General features: G+C 35.7%; 1 pseudogene; it reads left to right on the top strand.

Annotated features, from left to right (window-relative positions):
• Nucleotides 1-6,247: 6,247 nt before the first annotated feature.
• LOC131900951 (zinc finger protein 431-like) lies at nt 6,248-10,706 on the top strand (annotated as a pseudogene).
• The last annotated feature ends 457 nt before the right edge of the window (nt 10,707-11,163 follow it).

The raw sequence follows: 11,163 nt of genomic DNA, 5'->3' as shown, positions 1-11,163 counted from the left end.
CCAGGTCCTCTGCATCAGGATAAAAATAATGTCTGGAAGGACATTCCAGAGACGGGGAATGTCTTAGAGCATGTTCTGTGGATGTGTCTGAAAGGGACTTGCATGGGGGTACATCTGGAGATTGCTGTGCTTGTAAGGAGAGGACTGGAGGAATTTCCATCCTCAGGGAGAGAATGTGTTTAGTAGGTGACCCACAGCCTTGGCCCAGAGAGGCAACAAGGTGGGGCTTCACAAGCTCACAGGCCCTGTGCATCATCCCAGCTCTTGTCTTGCCTCTCTCAAATATCTGTGGAGCTGAAAGAGTTCTTCAAGGAGTGTCACCTGTTCTGATCATTTGCAGCCCTTGAACTTCCCTGGCTTTCCCCATTGTTTATTGTTATGGGCCTCCTTTCATTTTTGATTTTATTAATTAGGACTAATTTTCTCTTAGGTAGTTTGGATAAGTGTCTGTCTTATTGATTTCCTCAAAGAACCAATTCCGTGTTTCATTGAATCCTTGTATTTTTTCTTTCTTTCTTTTTGGTTAATTTTAACCCTCATTTGATACTTTCTTCATGTCTACTCCTCTTGGGTATACTTATTCTTTTTGTTCTTGTACTTTCATGTGTGCTGTTAAGTTGCTAGTAGTGAAGTCTTTTTCTTTTTTTATGGAGAAACTCAGTTCTATACAGTTTCCTCATATTATCACTTTCATTGTGTCCTCTGACTTTGGATAGATTGTGAAATTATTTTCATTGAATTCTATAAACACTTTAAATTCCTCCTTTATTTCTGTCTTAACCCATTTTCTTCAGTAGAATGTTGTTCAGTTTTCATCAGTTTTTTAAGCTTTCTGGTTATTTTTTTTAATCCAGCTATAATCCATGGTGGTCTGATAGGATGCAAGAAGCTATTTTTATTTTAATCTGTTGAGACTTGAATTATGTCCAAATGTGTCATCAACTATGGAGAAAATTCCATGTGGTGTCGAGAAGAAGGTGTATTCTTTTTCTTTGAGTGGAATGTTCTGTAGTATGTAAGATTCATGTGGTTTATAAAATCCATAAGCTCCAATATTTCTCCATTTGGTTATTGTCTGGATGACCTGTCCATGGGTGAGAGTGTGGTATTACATTGTGTGTAAAGTTAATGTGTCATGTAATCTGTGGAAGTATTTCTTTTACAAATGTAGGTGGCCTTGTGTTTGGGGCATAGATATTAATAGTTGAAATGTCAGATTAGTGGAGTTTACCTTTGATGACTAAGGAGTATTCATCCACATTGCTTTTGATTAATTTTTGTTTGAAGTCTATTTTGGCAGATAATAAAATAACTACACAAGCCTGCTGTTTAGTTTCAATTGCTTTAAATAAGTTTTTTTTTCCAGCTTTCACATTTTGGTAATCTCTAACCTTGATGTTGAAGTGTTTCATTTATGCAGTGGAAGGATGTAATGTTTTAGAATCTGTACTGTTAATCTGTGTCTTCATTGGGGAACTGAGACATTTGATATTGAGAGATATCAGGAACAATTATTATTTATATCTTTTAATTTGTTGTTGTTGTTCATGGTGATGATGGTATGTGTATCAGAGTATGTTCTTTTGTGTTTGGGTTAATGTTGTGTGTTTCCCTTTTTTTGGTTTTGCTGATGTGATATTACTTATTTGCTGTCTTTTAGTGTGTGCAGTTAGCTTCCTTGGGTTAGATATTTTCTTCTGAAAACCTCCTGTATGGTTGGACTTGTACCTAGACATTGTTTAAATTTCACTTTATTATGAAATATCTTATGTTCTCTATTTATGGTGATTGAAAATTTTCTGGATATAGTAATCTGGGATGGCATCTGTGGTTACTTAGAGACTGCATTGCATGTGTCCAAGCACTTATGGCTTGTAGAATCGCCGTTAAGAAGTGAGCTATAATTCTCATAGGTCTGAATTTGTAGGTTACTTGATTTTATACTTTGTAGCTTTTAATATTTTTCTTTGTTCTGTAAGATTAGTGAATTGGTTATTATGTGACAAGGAGACTTTCCATTCTGGCCCAATCTATTTGGTGTTTTGTATGCTTCTTTGTACCTTCATCAACACCTCCTTTAAATTAAAAAAAATATCAGACTATTTTATTAAAAATATTTAGTGGGCACGCCTTTAATCCCAGCACTCGGGAGGCAGAGCCAGGCGGATCTCTGTGAGTTCGAGGCCAGCCTGGGCTACCAAGTGAGTCCCAGGAAAGGCGCAAAGCTACACAGAGAAACCCTGTCTCAAAAAAACCAAAAAAAAATATATTTAGTGGACATTGGAGCTGGGTTTTATCTCTTTCCTCTGTTTTTCTCATTCATAGGTTTGGTCTTTGCATAATTGCTGAAAGCCATAGAATATATGAAGTAGGATTTCAGCTGATTATGACAAGCTAATACCTGGAAGAAGCCAAAAGCCTTCCAGAGATCAAGTTGAGACTCAAGGAGTCTTGTTAATATTGTCATTTTATTATTAGCTGTTTCCTGCTATGAATTTTTCATGTGCTCTTGTAGCTTTTCCATCATTCATTGGGCACACTTTCCCTTCTACTAAAGGAATATTTAGATAACTTTCTGTGCACAAACTTAGCCAGGATCCATAATTTCAGGCCCTTCTGTCATTATTATCTTTAGCAGCCAGGACCATCCCCAGAAGGACAAAAGTGTCTTATCAGAGATAGCTCTGTACTCTCTATAAAGAGACTTATGCATCTAGAATACCTGTTTTAGGAGATCTGGTACATGCTCTAATTAAGTTTACCTTTCTCATTTCTAAAGTCTTATTCTTAGTTTTAGATTCACCCTTAACAATTAACTCAGAACTAAAAGATTCCTACTTAAGGTACATCTAGCCATGATGGAATTTGCCTAGCCAAGTTGTCTAATGTCTGAACACACTTGCCAGAAACCACAGGTGCAGAGATATCTTGGAGAAATAAGGGTCAAAGGAATAAAAAGGAACTTTTATTTTCAGAGTTGGATGGGCAGAGAAGAGAAAAGAGGGTAGAAGAACTAGATTGTTAAGAACTGGAGAGGAATGTACTAAAATGGGAAAGAACAAGATTGAAGGGCTAGAAGAGAGTACTAGAGGACCAAGATGGAGGGTGCCAGATAAGGAAGAACAAGATAAGAAGGAAGGAGATGGGAGAGGAACTAATGTGGAAAAGAACTAGATGGATGAGAACCTACATGGGGCAGAACTAAGATAGGAGAATTAAGATAGAACTTAGAGGTGACAGAAGAAAAATGTAGATATAAAGCTGGCAAGAAGGATGCTAGGTAAGAGAGCAGAATAGAAACAAAAAATTGACTCAGAAGAATAAAATGTATGGAATAAAAAAATTTGTTTATGTAGATTCATTTCCTGTCATCAAAGAATAAATTACTGATTGGTTATAGATTCTTCCTGGACCTTGGGATGGGCCTGTTAAGGAGCTGGATCCGCATAGTCTCTGAAACATGATGTGCCAGATTACCTGGTTATTTTGTGTCAAGAAATTTTTATATTAAACATTTTGTTTGACTGATATGTCCCTTTCTTCTATTTTGTCCCTAGTGTCTGAGATTCTTTCTTCCATCTTTCTATTTTACTTGTGAAACTTGCCTCTGTACTTCCTGGTTTTATTCCTAAACTTTTCATTTGTGGAATATTCTCAGTTTCTGATTTCTTTATTGTTTCTATTTCCATTTGAGGTCTTAAACAGTTTTATTTGTCACCTTCAACTATTTTTTTTGTTTTATTTTGGCTTTATATAAATTATTTATTTGTTTACTCCAATAGTTTGTTTGTTTGTGCTTTCATAAATTTATTTAAGAGATTTATTTATTTTCTTCTTAAGAACCTCTTTGGTGGTATTGTGTTCCCCAAAATATTGTGTACCCTAATAAACTTATCTGGGGTCAGAGACATAAGGCTAGAAAATGGTGACACTCATACCTTTAATCCTAGCATTCCAGAGACAGAAATCCCTCTGCATCTCTGTAAGTTCAAGGCCACATTGGAAACAGCCAGGCATGGTGACACATGCCTTTAATCCCAGAAAGTGAGCCTTTGATCCCAGGAAGTGGTGGTAGAAAGTAGAAAGGTTTATAAGGTGTGAGGACCAGAAACTAGAAGCATTTGGCCTCGTTAAGCATTTGACTGGTTAAGCTTTTAGGTTTTGAGCAGCACAGTTCAGCTGAGACCCATTCTAGATGAGGACTCAGAAGCCTCCAGTCTGAGGAAACAAGGCTAGTTGAGGATCCGGTGAGGTGAGGTGGCTGTGGCTTATTCTGGTTCTCTGATCTTCCAGTTCACCCCAATACCTGGCTCAGGTTTGATTTTATTAATAAGGACTTCTAAGATTCCTGCTACAGACCTCTATCATCTGGGTTGTATTTTGAGATCATAAGAGGTTGAGATAATTAAGCTGTGAGATATCGTTCATGGAGAACTTGCTGCATATATGGAGTAGAAGTAACCAAAGAGAGAGATGAATGGGAAGTTGTGGGGACAGAGAAATCTAAGCCCTTTGAAAATGAAGCCCCATGTCTGACACAGAACTACTAGATTTGATTGTTGTCATGCTGGGTTTCAGTCTTCCCTTTGTCTTTCTTCAATTTTGTCTCATTTCCTCTTTGGAATGAGAATTGGTTTTCTGTGGCATTTGTATGTTTGAAAGATTTAACATATTCTTTGATCTTATAAAATGACAGAGTCAAGAATTAGTCTTGAGTGTCAAAAGAGATTTTGGATATTTGAACAGTGTAGGGGCTGTTGCAGACTATGAGCATCATTGAAATGACTAAATGCATTTTTTTATGGATGACCCTGAGCCTGTAGTGACATGCATCAGGAGCTAATCAACTGAATGAAAAACTCCCAGTTAGGAGTCTGGGCCTTCTGAGTCATGAGATTACAAAGTGTGTGGTATTCTTCTTGCTTCTTGTGTTTGTTTTGATGTTTATTAATTAATATGATTTTTTTTCTGTATAAATGGATGTAAATGTATGCCTGGTCCTCACAGTAGTCCAAAAAGAGTCTTAGAACCCACAAGCTTGGAATAATGAACAGTTATGTGATTCCCCCATATAAGTACTGGCCATTGAGCCTCTCTATACACAAGACCAGTAAGAGCTCTTAACTTTTGAGCCATCTGTTCTTCCCTGTGTTGATTATTTATGACTAACATTGATATTTCTAATGTTATCATCTTTAAAACTGTAACTGTTAAATGCATGATTTCTTTTAGTAAGATTTATTAAAGTATAGTTTAAATTGGAGCAATTCAGATTTCTGAAAAATAAATACAGAACTAGAGTGAATGCCTAACTCTTTGTAGGAATTTCAGTAAAACAATCTCTGAGTTCATCTTAAATTTTTGTTTGTTTGATGGAATTTTACAGAGCAGATGGGTTCTTAATATTTATTTCTTCCTGTCCTATAACTGATTACATAGACTGGCTAACTTTCAACTCTGAACACATATACCTGCCTCTACCTTCTAAGTTCTGGAATTAAATACATGAGCCATTATACCCAACTTACAAATCTTCTTTGTAGTTAGTAATTGTTCATACAATTTCTCTGATGTGGGCTCAGTACTGTTAAAATATTTGCTTGTCACTCTATCTCTGTTAATAGGCATTTCTCTTGCAAGGTGATATTCAATTCAAAGCATTCAGAAATAATAGATGTAAATCTCCTATTCAGTTTCTTTGTGAAGTAACTTGATGATTTCACTGTAATGTCTGAGTTATAGAATATGTGTAGCAGTCACTAGAATTATGTGGCTATTTGTCAAAGAAGCACATATTTACAATGATGAATCATGCCTTTTGTTTTATTCATATGGATGACATATTTATGTATGGCATATTTTAGAATGCAGTGACCTATAATGATGTGCATGTCGACATCACTCAGGAAGAGTGGGCATTGATGGATCCTTCACAGAAGAATCTCTACAAAGATGTGATGGAGGAGACCTATATGAACCTCACAGCTATAGGTAATACTATAAATTTTCCTTCACATTTTAAATAAGGGGACAACTGTTTCTTGGTTATTGATGCTCTTCTGCAATTATGATTGAGAATGAGGAAGAATGAAATGAATAAATCAGATTTGGTTCTAAGGATCACTGCAGATAATAATGTAAATTTTTCAGCTTCCTGTAATATTTCATACATTTTTCTTGTCCTATATTTTAGGCTACAATTGGGATGATCTTGAAGTTGAAGAACATTGTCAAAGTTCTCAAAAACATGGAAGGTAATTTTCATGTAAAAGCTGATAGAGATGGGCCTGTAGATATATTTAATTATTCCGGAAGCTTCAGTGAAATGAAGCAGTGTAAATAATCAGTTTAAAGTGCATCAATGATAATTAAATGCTCATAAACACATGTACCTCAATGGTAGGTAAGTGAATTATGTTTGCAAGTCATTCTTTTAAGAAGGAAAAAAAAACAATGCCTTAGCAGAAATTACCATTTCAGTAATAGCTTCATCAAAGCTATGCTGTACAACTGACAATCCATTTAGTTTCATAGCTTTCATATTACAAAAGATATAGTCATTGAATATGTGATAAGAATATATACACAACCTTGTAATAAGCAAATAGTCCATAGAATATTTACTCATATAGGTGTTTTGCCTTTCTAATTTTAGTTAGATGGGTAGATAGAGTCAAGAGTTAAGGGGAGGGGGGAGTTGTTGTAGAGAAACATTATTCCCTATAGCACATATTGATGAGGAACAGAAAGTCCAACTGTAAATGAAATGTGGAAATATTCTTGTTTTTATTTTTTCTTTAATAGTTATATCATATGTCACTCTGGATACCAGTTCTATGAACATAAGGATATGGGAAGAAACAATGTCCATCTCTCAATTTCAGAACATAGAAGATATGTAGTAGTCCCATGTTGAGTAAACTTGTTGAATGTGATTCATGTTTACAAACAATTGGTTTTCCAGTTCATTCAGAATAGATCAACAAATACACCACAGAAAAGGCCTATGGGTACTAGGACTGTCTGTGTACATGTTTCTGTTTGTCCTGGTTAACTTTGAACATGTAGCATGACTCACAGTATAGGAAAATTTATCAATGGAATAAGTGAATGTCCAAATTCTACCAATTCTCTTCAAATATGTGAAAAACCTCAGAGAAAAATTATGCCATAAACATGAGCCAGGTCATAAAGGCTTTTCCCATGACAGGCATGTTCAAATATGCAAAGCCATCCTTAATGCAGGGAAACAACATGAGTGTAAACAACATGCTAAAACATTAAGATCTCAGTTCTCTCTATATTTAGAACAATTGTAAAATTAATTCATGCAGATATAAAGACTCAACAATGTAATGAATGTGGTAAAGCTTTTAAATTTTTCTATTATTCTTGCAGGCATGAAAGAAGTCATACTAGAGAGAAATCACATGAATATACTGAGAGTGGTAAAACCTTTGCATGTAGTCATCCTCAAAGGCATGAAAAAACACATACTGGAGAGAAATCCTGTGAATATAATCAATGTGGTAAAACATTTACACAACACAGTCATCTTCAAGGGCATGAAACTACACATACTGTTAAAAAACCTTATGGATATAATCAATGTGCAAAAGACTTTGCTCACTGGAAAGTTCTTCAATTGCATAGAATAACACATCTGGGAGAGAAACCCTATGAGTGTAATCAATGTGATAAAACCTTTACAGAGCCCAGTCATCTTCAAGTACATAAAAGAACACACACTGGAGAAAAACACTATCAATGTAATCAGTGTGGTAAAGCCTTTGCACGACACAGTGCTCTTCAATTGCATGAAAGAACACATACGGGAGAAAAACCCTATGAATGTAAACAATGTGGTAAAGCTTTTGTACAGTCCAGTCATCTTAAAGTACATAAAAGAACACATACTGGAGAGAAACCCTATGAATGTAATAATGTGGTAAAGCCTTTACACAGCCCCACAATCTTCAAGTACATAAAAGAACACATACTGGAGAGAAACCCTATGAATGTCATCAGTGTGGGAAGGCCTTTGCTTGTCATAGTGTTCTTCGATTGCATGAAAGAACACATACTGGAGAGAAACCGTATGAATGTAATCAGTGTGGTAAAGCCTTTGCTCAAAACAATACTCTTCAAAGGCATGAAAGAACACATACTGGAGAGAAACCCTACGAATGTAAACAATGTGGTAAAACCTTTGCACAGTCCAGTCATCTTCAAGTACATAAAAGAACACATACTGGAGAGAAACCCTATTAATGTAATCAGTGTGGTAAAGACTATGCTTGTCACAATGCACTTCAATTGCATGAAAGAAAACATATGGGAGAAAAGTCCTATGAATGAAAACAATGTGGTAAAGCTTTTGCATGTTATAGTGATCTTCAAAGGCATAAAAGAACACCTACTGGAGAGAAACTATGAATTTAATCAATGTGATAGAGCCTTTTGCTCAGCCCCATAATCTTCAAGTACATAGAAGAACACATACAGGAGAGATGCCCTATGAATGTAATCAGTGTGGTAAAGCCTTTGCTCAAAACAGTGTTCTTCAAAGGCATGAAAGAACACATACTGGAGAGAAACCCTATGAATGTAATCAGTGTGGGAAAGCCTTTGTTCGTCATAGTGCTCTTCAATTGCATGAAAGAATTCATAACTGAGGGAAACCCTATGAATATAAACAGTGTTGTAATGCCTTTGTACAGCCCAGTCATCTTCAAGTGTATTAAAGAACATATATTGGAGAGAAATCCTATGAATATAATCAATGTGGTAATGCCTATTCACAACACAGAGCGACCCTGTAACTGTAAAACTTTTAGTGTGTAACTGGTCTCTTAAAGCCTTTGAATATAACATTAGATTTTGAGGATCTGAAAAGAACTCATATCAAAGGAAATCTGAATATATATGAATTGGTATGATCTTTATCCAACATACTTACATTCAATTACACAAGATTAATTATTTTGAAAAAAAATTAAAATGTGTCAATAATATGTTTAAGCATTATAATATCTCTTTTTATTTTGTTTACACCTGTCAAACAATATGGACAAAAGAGGGATTGGGGATTCAGCTCAGTGCTAGAGCACTTGCATAGCAGGCTCAAGTCCCTGGGTTTGATCCTCAGCTCTAAAAAAAACTATGGACAAAAGACCTATAAATTTAAATGATAATATAACCATTTTAGATTTCATACTTCTCTTCAAATACATGAAATAATGAATTCTGGTGTAAATTTTCTTAGATGTGTATCATTACTTTTCTGTTGCTTTAATAATAGACCATATCTAAGTGAACTTAGAAAAGGGTTTTTTTTTTTTTTTTTTCGAGACAGGGTTTCTCTGTGTAGCTTTGAGCCTTTCCTGGAACTCACTTGGTAGCCCAGGCTGGCCTCGAACTCACAGAGATCCGCCTGGCTCTGCCTCCCGAGTGCTGGGAGTAAAGGCGTGCGCCACCACCGCCCGGCTAGAAAAGGTTTTAATTTGGCCCTTGGTTTCAGAGCAGTACAATTACCCTGTAAAAGGGGCATGGAAACAAGTGTCAGACATGGCAGCTAAAGCAGGCAGCTAAGAATTCACATTCTTGTCCTGCAGTATAAAGCAGGAAGTGTAATTAGAAATGGTGTGCAGATATAAATGCTCAGGCCAATCCTCAGGACTGAATTCTTCCAGCAGGGTACCATTTTCTAAATCTTCTCAAATGATGTCACTGACTGAAAATGATAGATTACTCCAGCTTCAAGACTGCATGCTTGTTTTCGGTTAAATGGACCAAGTCATTATGCAGAAAATTTCTGTAATCATTTAGATGCTTCAAAACCCATGTGACCAGAATTATAATAGAAAAACATTCATGATTGAAAATTAGTTTAAATATTTGTTTTTATTTTAATTATGCTAGGTGTGAGTGTCTTCCTCTGGGTATATGCATGTGCATTTTGGTTCCCAGAAGGTTAGACTGTTGGAGCTCCTTGTTGCAAGAATTACTGGAAGTCATCCAAAACCAGATCTTGGTCCAGGGAATGAACTTGTGTTAAAGTCTTGGCCATGTCTTTATCCCTGTCAATATTTTAAAGCTTTTTATATTATCTTAATGTCTTTTTTTTATGTTTACAGTGTTCTGCCTGCATGTGTTCCTGCAAGCCAGAAGAGGGCACCAGGTCTCATTACAGATGGTTGTGAGCCACCATGTGGTTGCTGGGAATTGAACTCAGGACCTCTGGAAGAACAGTCAGTGCTCTTAACCTCTGAGCCATTTCTCCAGCCCTTTTTATGTTATCTTAATGTCAGGAAACAGATAGGTACTTACATGAAAGAAAACCTCATTTATGTAAACAATTTGGTTAAGAGTTTAGACATCACAGTTGTTTTCAATTTCAAGGAAAAAAACTTGTTTTAAGTCTTTTTCATTGTAGATTTGAAGTAAATAAATTATTAACCAGGTTCACCAAAGACTGATGTGAAGATCCCATTGTGGCTTCTATTTTGCAACATGTGAGAAAGATATTGAAGTGTGGGATATGTGTGGCAAATTTAATTAGTAAAGATTATTTTGTGGTCCTTATATTCCTTCTGTGGTGTTTTTCATCTTCTTTTGCACTTTCACTTATTCAGAGGTGTGGCTTCTATTTGGCAACATGTGAGAAAGATATTGAAGTGTGGGATACGTGTGCTAAATTCAACTAGTAAAGTTTATTTTGTGGTCCTTATATTCCTTCTGTGGCATTTCTTCATCTCCTTTTGCACTTTCACTTATTCAAAGGTATTTGTCTGCTGCCTTTTACAGAATGTGATGGCTATCATGTAAGTGGTTAATTTTTATTTAACTCTCAGGCAGTATCGATCACACTTTCAAGTAAGGGTTTTTGTGAAAGGGTGATGGATTTTTGTTCATGGTTGTTTTTTATTATTTAATATTCATGGTTGTATTTTTAATATTTAATATTCACAAATGTGCTTGAAATGTTTGTTATCTAGCCTGACTTGAATGTCAGTAATTAGCCAGGGAAACATTAGAATTCATGATCCTTGTGTGTCAGTCTCTTGAGTACAATTCTAAGGGTAGATGATGTACTATCTATGATTGTTGTTTTGTCATAACTGTGGGGGAATGGGATTGGCTAAAAAAACCCACTCTGACCCT

The sequence above is a fragment of the Peromyscus eremicus genome, unplaced genomic scaffold (genome assembly GCF_949786415.1).
Source record: "Peromyscus eremicus unplaced genomic scaffold, PerEre_H2_v1 PerEre#2#chrX_unloc_1, whole genome shotgun sequence".
NCBI lineage: Eukaryota > Metazoa > Chordata > Mammalia > Rodentia > Cricetidae > Peromyscus > Peromyscus eremicus.
Note: the sequence above shows the minus strand (reverse complement) of the source record. Positions and strands in the feature narration are given on the sequence as shown.